At 31.2% G+C, this 8696-nt stretch overlaps 1 long non-coding RNA gene across 1 annotated transcript; it reads left to right on the top strand.

Moving 5' to 3' along the window:
• Positions 1-7390: 7390 nt before the first annotated feature.
• On the top strand, positions 7391-8144 carry LOC125063570. The gene is made up of 3 exons (XR_007119533.1): positions 7391-7407; positions 7509-7754; positions 7950-8144. It is a non-coding gene; the product is annotated as an uncharacterized LOC125063570 (long non-coding RNA).
• Positions 8145-8696: the final 552 nt, after the last annotated feature.

Here is an 8696-nt window from a genome sequence, read left to right on the forward strand (position 1 = left end):
TAAATTGAATAATGTGATAATGATGTCCGAGATTCACTTACTTATAAAAAATGCGTTACATTCCCGCTTAACACTCAAAAACTTGACGTTATTTTTTTTAACACAGCCAAACGCCTTTAAATTTAATCACGCGTTTAATTTTAACCTTCGGTTCCTTGGAAATTTAGTTTCTGCTTTATGTTTTTTTATAGGCACTTGCGAAACATTGTGGTTTTTAATTAATACATATATTTATTATATTCATAATGGTATAGTTTGGTTGGACATAGTTTTACAGTCCTTCAAGGTGTCAAATAAATTTACAATTATTTACCATTACCATATATGTAACAATAACATTTGTATGTAATAAGCCCGTCAAAACATTGATACATAACTGGTAGCCAATGCAAGCACCTGTTATCTCTGTTAGTGTACTTTTATAATACAATTAATTTTATGTAATTCCATAATTTTTTTAAAAATAAATAAAGACAATAAATAATGCAGATATATTATGTCATTGAAGTGTGCATACGCTAAGCTGTAAGGCTGTGTTACATTCTTAGTACATCCACAATCACGCCATACGGTCACGCGATGTCCACATTACATCGCTTCAAGATTTCCTTTCCACTTACCAAATCACTTTGTATCTGATGTTATTCGCTTCCTTTTTCATTTCTATTCGCGAAATAAGTAATTATAGGATTGCTGGAAAGGAAAAAAAACGATAAACTAGATATCTGAAGATATATAGCTATAGCAATTTATAAAAATCAGATATCCAGAAGAATTCCATAAGTATTCAAAGCGTGTAAAGTAATGCATAAATTAAACGTAAAAACTATTCTTCTATTCTTTATCTATAAAATTTTCTAAGTAAATGATGTTCTTTAACTAACGAAATGCACAAAACTATAATATAAATGACAGAGAAAGCTAGGAGGTTGAAAAACAAAAAACCTCACAAATAATCATCATTGTCTCCAGATAGATTTCGTTAAATTAATATTGAATTTACTACTCAATGCTAGGTACTGATTTACCAAAAACTTGCGGTCGATCTGTATGTGATCTGTGATATATGTATGTGAAGAATAACACTTACAAAACGCTGCCTATTTAATAATTATTACATAGGTGACTTAAGAAACAGACATATTTAAATTGAATGAATTACATAATTTATGCTATTTAGAGTAAGAAAATTCAAAACTTATGATATCTGTCCGTGATAGTATTTCTACGTCAGCTTGACGCCTGCAAGCCAGATACAATTTCACGCTGTGCCAACTTGCAAAATTCGTCGCGAAATTCTAATTTCATACAAAGTACGGATCACTGGTTAGGCGTGGCTTAAACTGGCATGTGATGCTGACTGGCTACTATTCTACTCTCAATAAGATAATTTTAAGTTTAACACTCTTATTTATAAAAAAAAAACATAATTATAATGTATTAACTAATGTACTGTGTCTCTTCATCATAGCGTAAACACAATTAGACAGATGTATGACAAAATAATACTTTGGTATTAAGAGCGCAATAATTTAATTTTTATGAATAAAACTCGGTTCAATACTTCGTTCAATACAACTGTTTAGTTATCAATGCTATAAGCTAAAAGTTTCAGTTTATAGGTTGTAATTTTTACTTTGGTAATAATTCAACAACATTTCAATACGTGGTGGCGTCCATGCGTTGGGTTGTCTCTCTCCCTTAAATATGGCGAGGGGGCCGATGGCTGGCCATGCGTCATACTCGTGAACGGGTGCTACTTGTGGTGACTGGTCGTACATGAATTCGTGTATGCAGTGATTTTAATTATTTCGACTATGTGTTTGCGTGTTGTTCCCACGAGAATGTAAGTGCGTGCTCCTATTTCACCATGCCTCCTGCTGATAGAGGACAAGTCTTTGTTTTTAATTTGTTATTATTATTAATTACTTAAGATGTCATGTGGAACATGGTGTAATGGTTGCAGCTCCTTACAAACGTTGTGTAAAAAAAACACATGGCGATTAAAAAGAGTGGCGGAGAGTTTATTGCCAGTTCTTCTCTTCCGTTCTACGCCCTTGATTTGAGAACTGGCACTAAATGTGAAGTTAGAAGCATTTCATATACATTATTATTTTTTTTTGACGATCATAAGTGTACAATGTGTTACCTATATGATTAAATAATTTTTGAATTTGAATTAGAATAGCTTAATACAATTTTATAATTTATTATAGAATATAATAATTGTGACCTACATCATATTAAAATGCTTTATACCATACTTAGTTATCACTAACGTTGTTACTCATAATACTTTTTTAAATGCAAAATAGCTATAAATTGAGAATAATAGTGAACGGCGTTGAGTTTTTTGATCAATTCATTATTTTTATAAACTTAACAAATATTTATTTAAATATTTGATCATAGGATTGATTCGCTCCAGTTCAAACAAAATATATGATTAAAAACTTAGCGATTAAAAAGAGTGGCGGAAAGATTCTTGCGAGCCCTGCGATTCTGTAACTCTTACAGAATTGCATGGCAGTTCTTCTTGCCCGCCTTGACTTGCGAACTGGTCGTAAATGTAAATTTAGAATTAATTAACTTCTTTTCTGACGTTCGTAAGTACTTGTTTACCTATATGAATGAGTTTGATATATCTGAAAGGTGATTGAACTTTATAGTATTATGTGCTTAAAGAAAAAAGCTGTAACGCAGCCTGCGTAAGTGTATTACAGGTAGCAGCCTCATTAAAAATGCTAAAGCCGGTGAACAAAAGTGGGTAATCTATTTGGCGTCCGGCGAATTAAAGAAGCCGACCGTTCCGGCCTTTTGTTGAGATCAAAGCACTAATTGATCTTTGAATTTTGATGATGCTTCTCTCTTCTAAATTTAATTATGATCTAACCAGGTGCAAAACTTTTTAGTTATTATTAAAATAATGATTATAATCAACGAAAGTACGAGTATCCTATTTGATGCGAGTAATCAAGTGTTTTAGTAAAGTGACCTTTTTCGATCGGATTTATACAGAATTTAAATTAACTCTGACTTAAAAGTGTCCAGTTAAATTTTTTGATAGAGCGAGAACCGAGTATAGTCGCCCTTGGGGGAACTCCATCATGAACTCCATAATCACCCCTGGATTTATTTTCCAAATGTAACATTTATTAGATCAAAGAATTGTCGAATATTTCTTAATTTATGGTCTAATTAAAAAAGCAAACTAAATATTTATTAGGTACATGTTTATTTATTTTAACTAGAAAAGTCTGTGTGATTTCTCTTGTTTTCCCTCTTAAATGTAGAATAAGCGAAAATCATGAAAACTAAGCAATAATATTTAGCCCATTTAAACTTAATTTAAAAACAAAGGTTTACAATAATTGAAAAATTTCTCGGTGCATCTATCTGGATGATCGAATCATTTATGCTGACTTACAAAATAGTCCCATAGATAGATGGTGTTTTGTTTTTTGTTAAACAGTTCGAGACAGTGTTACTTTAAAGTTTGATACACACGACACACATTCTACGTCTTTCAACTTGTATGATACACATTCCCTTAAATTCGTATATTATATTTATAGTAAATGTATTCACAGACTGGCGTTTATTGGGCGGCGTCCATAAAGCTATAAAATAATTTTGAACACGGAACGAAATATCCCTTTAGGTAATGTTATAATGAGGAAGTTCGATTTTATACAACAAATATTTTGGGTAATATTATACGTTTGTCTAGATATTAAAGCACTTAACTACATAAAAAAGCAAATAGTGACTTTTCATATTTAATTAGTGTTTTGGTCACTGTTAATGGTACTTTACGTATGGTAGAAAATAGATAGGTACATTTCTAAATCTCTAGGTAAACTAGGTCTAAGTAACTGTAAGTCATACAGTTTGCATACATACCAAAAAGACTTTAATTATTAATTGTAAGTAAAACGGGTTACACAAAGCTTAAATGTGGCGAAGCGTCGGTAGACCAGAGGGCGAGCTAAACGTAGCTCGACCACAAACGAATATAGTCGCGGGAAACAGTAATCAATAAATTAATTGGCAGAATTATGTAGGCCATTTTGGAGTGGGAAAATTATGTTTATTTCAATGTCGTGTACATTGAAATACACAATAATACCATCTTTGTTTAATAATCATCTAAAAATTTTGTTTTTGGTAAACAAAGATGTTAATTTTTTACGTTTTCAGCTAATTAATATAATAATAATTGTTAGGTTTTTTTAGTTGTAACTTTATAAGCCATAAGAACAATACAATTTGGGGTTTAAAGTATAAAATTAAAAGTTTCTTAGACTTCACCGGTAGGAACTGTATATAGTTTAATCGGTTAACTTTGCCTTACAACTAGCACTTTCTTTTCAACTTAAGTTTGCAATGTTAACATTTTCAAATCCAATACATTATTTTGAAATTCCATTTGCTATGTATTTAAACTCAAACTCAAACTCAAACTCAAAATATCTTTATTCAAGTAGGTAACCAAGTACACTTTTGAATAGTCAAGTTAAATTAATCGTAAATTTACATTTACTACCAGTTCGCAAGTCAAGGGCGTAGAGCGGGTAAGAAGAACTGGCAAGAAACTTTCCGCCACTCTTTTTAATCGCCAAGTATTGTCATACAAATTGTTTGAACTGGAGCAATTCAATCCCAAGGATTAGGATCATTTAAGTAGTCCTCAAATTTATAAAAAGCTTTGTTGATTAATTTTCGTTTAACGAGGACTTTGAATTTATTTAGTGATAATTCTCTAATTGCGCTTGGGAGTTTGTTGTAAAAACGAATACAATTTCCATATAAGGAGTGGTTTATCTTTTGGAGCCTGGTTGGTCGTACACTCAAATTAGTTCTATTTCGCGTATTATACTGGTGAAAGTCACCATTTGTTTTAAAATCGTTTATATTTTTTTGGACATACAACAAGGCTTCAAGAATATATTGACCAGATAGTGTCATAATATTTAATTCCTTAAACTTATTCCGTACCGACTCCCTCGGAGAAACACAACAAATACCCCGAACAGCCCGCTTCTGCAGCACAATTGAAAATATGTTTTATATCCACATCGGCTTTTAGACAATTACGTATATAATGCTTTAATATATTGAGCAGTGATTTCCTATAAGTACTGTACTGTTCTTCACAAATTGTAGTGTAAAATGAATCAATGTCATACCACAATTTGTATTTTTTTAAAACTGGTATAACATACAGTCTGTATTCAGGTGCATTATTCAAAGAACTAGTTCACGGAATTGCACAATTGCACAAATGCACATTTGTCGACAAGTCTAATTTAAAATATTATTTCACCGTGATACCTAAAACTTCGTAGAAAAACGAAAAAAAACCACGCCCAGAAAATAATCCAACAATTTTGTTTCGCATAATATGTTATGAGAGATTATGAAATTGAAAATTTCCCTCAATTTTCTTAACTTTTGTTTTATGCACTATAAAGTATGCATTCTTGCGGTGGGCGGGCGGCGCCCTCCGACGCTAAGGCACCGCCTCGTTCTTGGAACTTGGTAATAGTTTCCGCGACTTCGTTACACGGTATAATCTAACTACTTCAAGAGACGTTTTTACGGAAGGTTTTTAATTAAAATTTTACTTTGATCAATAATGTTGATCGGACGTCTGTTTCAGTCGTAAGTGAAAGGTATAAGTACTAATTGAATTGTGTTTAATTTTACAAATAAAATTGGAATATTTTTATTATTTTTTTGTATTTTAAAAGTAAAATACAAAATCAAATCAAGTAAAATATTACTGTATAATTATTAGATATTGTTATAAAAATAAAGATTCTCATCTCAAAAAACGATAAAACAGAAGAAAACACTGTCTTTACCAGCTTAATCTGTGTTGTTATGCATATAAGATAGATAAGTGAGATGTGGGCTCGGCAGTGAAATCCTAACTATGATCAACATATTTATAAACCAAAGTGCACAATAAATAAAGACAGTGTTAAGATCTTTTATTTATCTATTCTGGCAGTTAAAGTCCAGCCATGCGATTCTGTTAATCCGTGAGTTCACCTCGCACTTACATCGCTCCCTTCGTCACTCACGTCATTTTTGGAATACCATGTCATAACGTCTTGACAAGCGGAGGGAGCTTGTAGTTTATTGTTTATCAGAAAGCCAAATCGTAAAATGACTGCTTCACGACTGATTTGAGCGCGACCGCAGCTACAAAAACCGCTGTGAGAGTTCGAAAAGTGAGTTACAGAATCGCAAGGCAGGCCCAATAGCATCCATTCTGGGTCCAATCGTCTATGTTAAATTTACTATATAGAACGAAATTTGAGTTCAAATATAATTTAAACGAGCTGCCATATCATCTTTAACAAATTATGTTTGGAGTAGCGAAGAATCCGAACAAGGAAGGTAATATTTAACAAAATAATTAAGCCTGATGTCTATTGGAAATTATTTATATAATAATTACATAAATCAGGCTTAATAAAGACACTCACGAGTTTCCATTTAGTTATTTCTTTATATTATTACCAATAAGTGCATTCTCGTGGATACGTGGGACGAAGCAGTCGGAAGTCAAGTGCTCTTTGTAAACAAAATGGCGTCACCAACGGTCTTTGATTAAAAGTTCCCCTTCGAGTACCCTTGTATAGATTTATTTTGCAATTGTGCTTAGAAACGTACTTAATTTAATATTGCATTCGGCACGTAGAAAACGTATAGTAAAATATATGGTACTATCGAAAGAATTGATATTGTTTGGGATGCTCATAGATTTACGCATTCATACAATATTCATGCTACATTTATTTTTGTTGCATTACTGCAACAGGTGCATAAATTTATACGAGGACAGGAGAGACTTATTTCTAGTTTCCTGGCACACATTTACACAAATAATTAATATTATTACAAATTGAAAACCAGCAATGTTTAAACAACATCGCTGGGCTTTATATTTATTTGTGTGAGAATAAGTTTAACATTTTTCTAAAAATGTATAAATATTAGTAATAACGAATGACTGCCCTGCGATTCTGTAACTCGCTTCACACAGTCTCAGCGCTGATTTTTGCTGTCAAATCGTTCGTTTCGGTGTCATGTTACAATTTGGTATTCTGATAAACAATAACCGCGACAAAAGCGCCGCTCAAATGAGATTGTTCACATTTGGAACTAAAATTTGGCACTGCTACACTTACGCTCCAAAATTGTTGGTATTTGGTATTCTGATACATACCATTTGACATCTCATCTCACTTAAATGTACATTTTGTACGTCAAATTAAAAGTTGCTCTTCCCTCGCTGAAATCGTCATTTACCAGTGAGTTAGCCATTTTTAGCGAAGTTAAAACTTGTTTTATGTGAAAATATTCTAACATCGGACAATCTATATGTATCTTGGGGTAAGTTTATAAAATAATATTTATAATACAGCATTATTTTACGAAAAAATTATATATATAAACATTAAGCTTCGTGAAATAGAACTTTGTTATTGTTACAGAAGGCCCGTTTCCACTTTAAAAGTTTAAACCTCTATTTCAAGAAATAAATGATGTAAACCATTAAAAAATTCTTAATATAATATCTATAGATGGCGAAGAAAATGTAGGCCCGAAACGCCCAATTGGTTTCTCGGCGTTGGTTACTATCGCTTTTTTCCAATACTCAAGAAATTATATGGTATTGACGAAACCTAGAACATATGCTGCTGAGATGAACGAAGAGTCTAGTAAATAGATGATCTAAGGTAAACATTTTGATTATTTTAGCATTAAAAATATCATTTTTATCCTAGAACCAATTTTTCGATGCAGTCTTGATCTTGTCTTGTCTCCAGCAGAGATAAGTCAAACAGAAAACGATAAATAAGTTAAGATAGGTAAATTTTGTAATATATTTGTATTTTTCTACTATACTAAAATTATAAATCTAATAATTTCAGAGATCCCCAAATGTTCAAAATTCCTGAAAGAAAAAAAAACATTCTGCCTTTGAAGAAGAAGAATATTGTACATTTGTATCATACGACAAGGCCCCTGGATATAAAAAGACACAATAGTGCAGACATTTTCAAATTATTGAATTTAGACTACTTATCCTTCAATTTATAATAAATGATAACACAGTACAATTTCGGTTCCTATTTTTTTATAAAATATATTGATATAACATTAAGGTTTTGGATAAAAACATTATTCTGCTTTACACAAGTATGAAATACCATCATTACATACATGATGGTTTAAGTACTTATTAAGCTTTTTTAAATTTATCGTTCATAACTATTACTTTTTCAAACTAATTAGGAAATATATTAAGATAAATATATTTGTCTACAAAATAAAGTAGATGTTATTGATTAGCTCTATGTGAGGCTGGGTTTGAATTAGTTTTTATTATACTTAAGTTTGTTTTACTGAAAGTTATTTTGTAGTGTGTTAAAAGTTTACTATAATCATTAAATTAAATGTGTGTTATTATATTGTTCTTTTATTAACCTATAAAGTAACATGGCTTATATATTTTTCATTTTGGCTTAGCTATGTATTTAACTCGGTTACTACGTTTTCTATAGGCAATCATTAAATAAGTGGTAGATTTAATTACAGATACAAAAAAAAATATTATGAAGTACACAATTATCTTAAATACGGTAATACAATTTTTCATATAAAAATCATAGTTGTCC

This window comes from Pieris napi, chromosome 3, assembly GCF_905475465.1.
Source record: "Pieris napi chromosome 3, ilPieNapi1.2, whole genome shotgun sequence".
NCBI lineage: Eukaryota > Metazoa > Arthropoda > Insecta > Lepidoptera > Pieridae > Pieris > Pieris napi.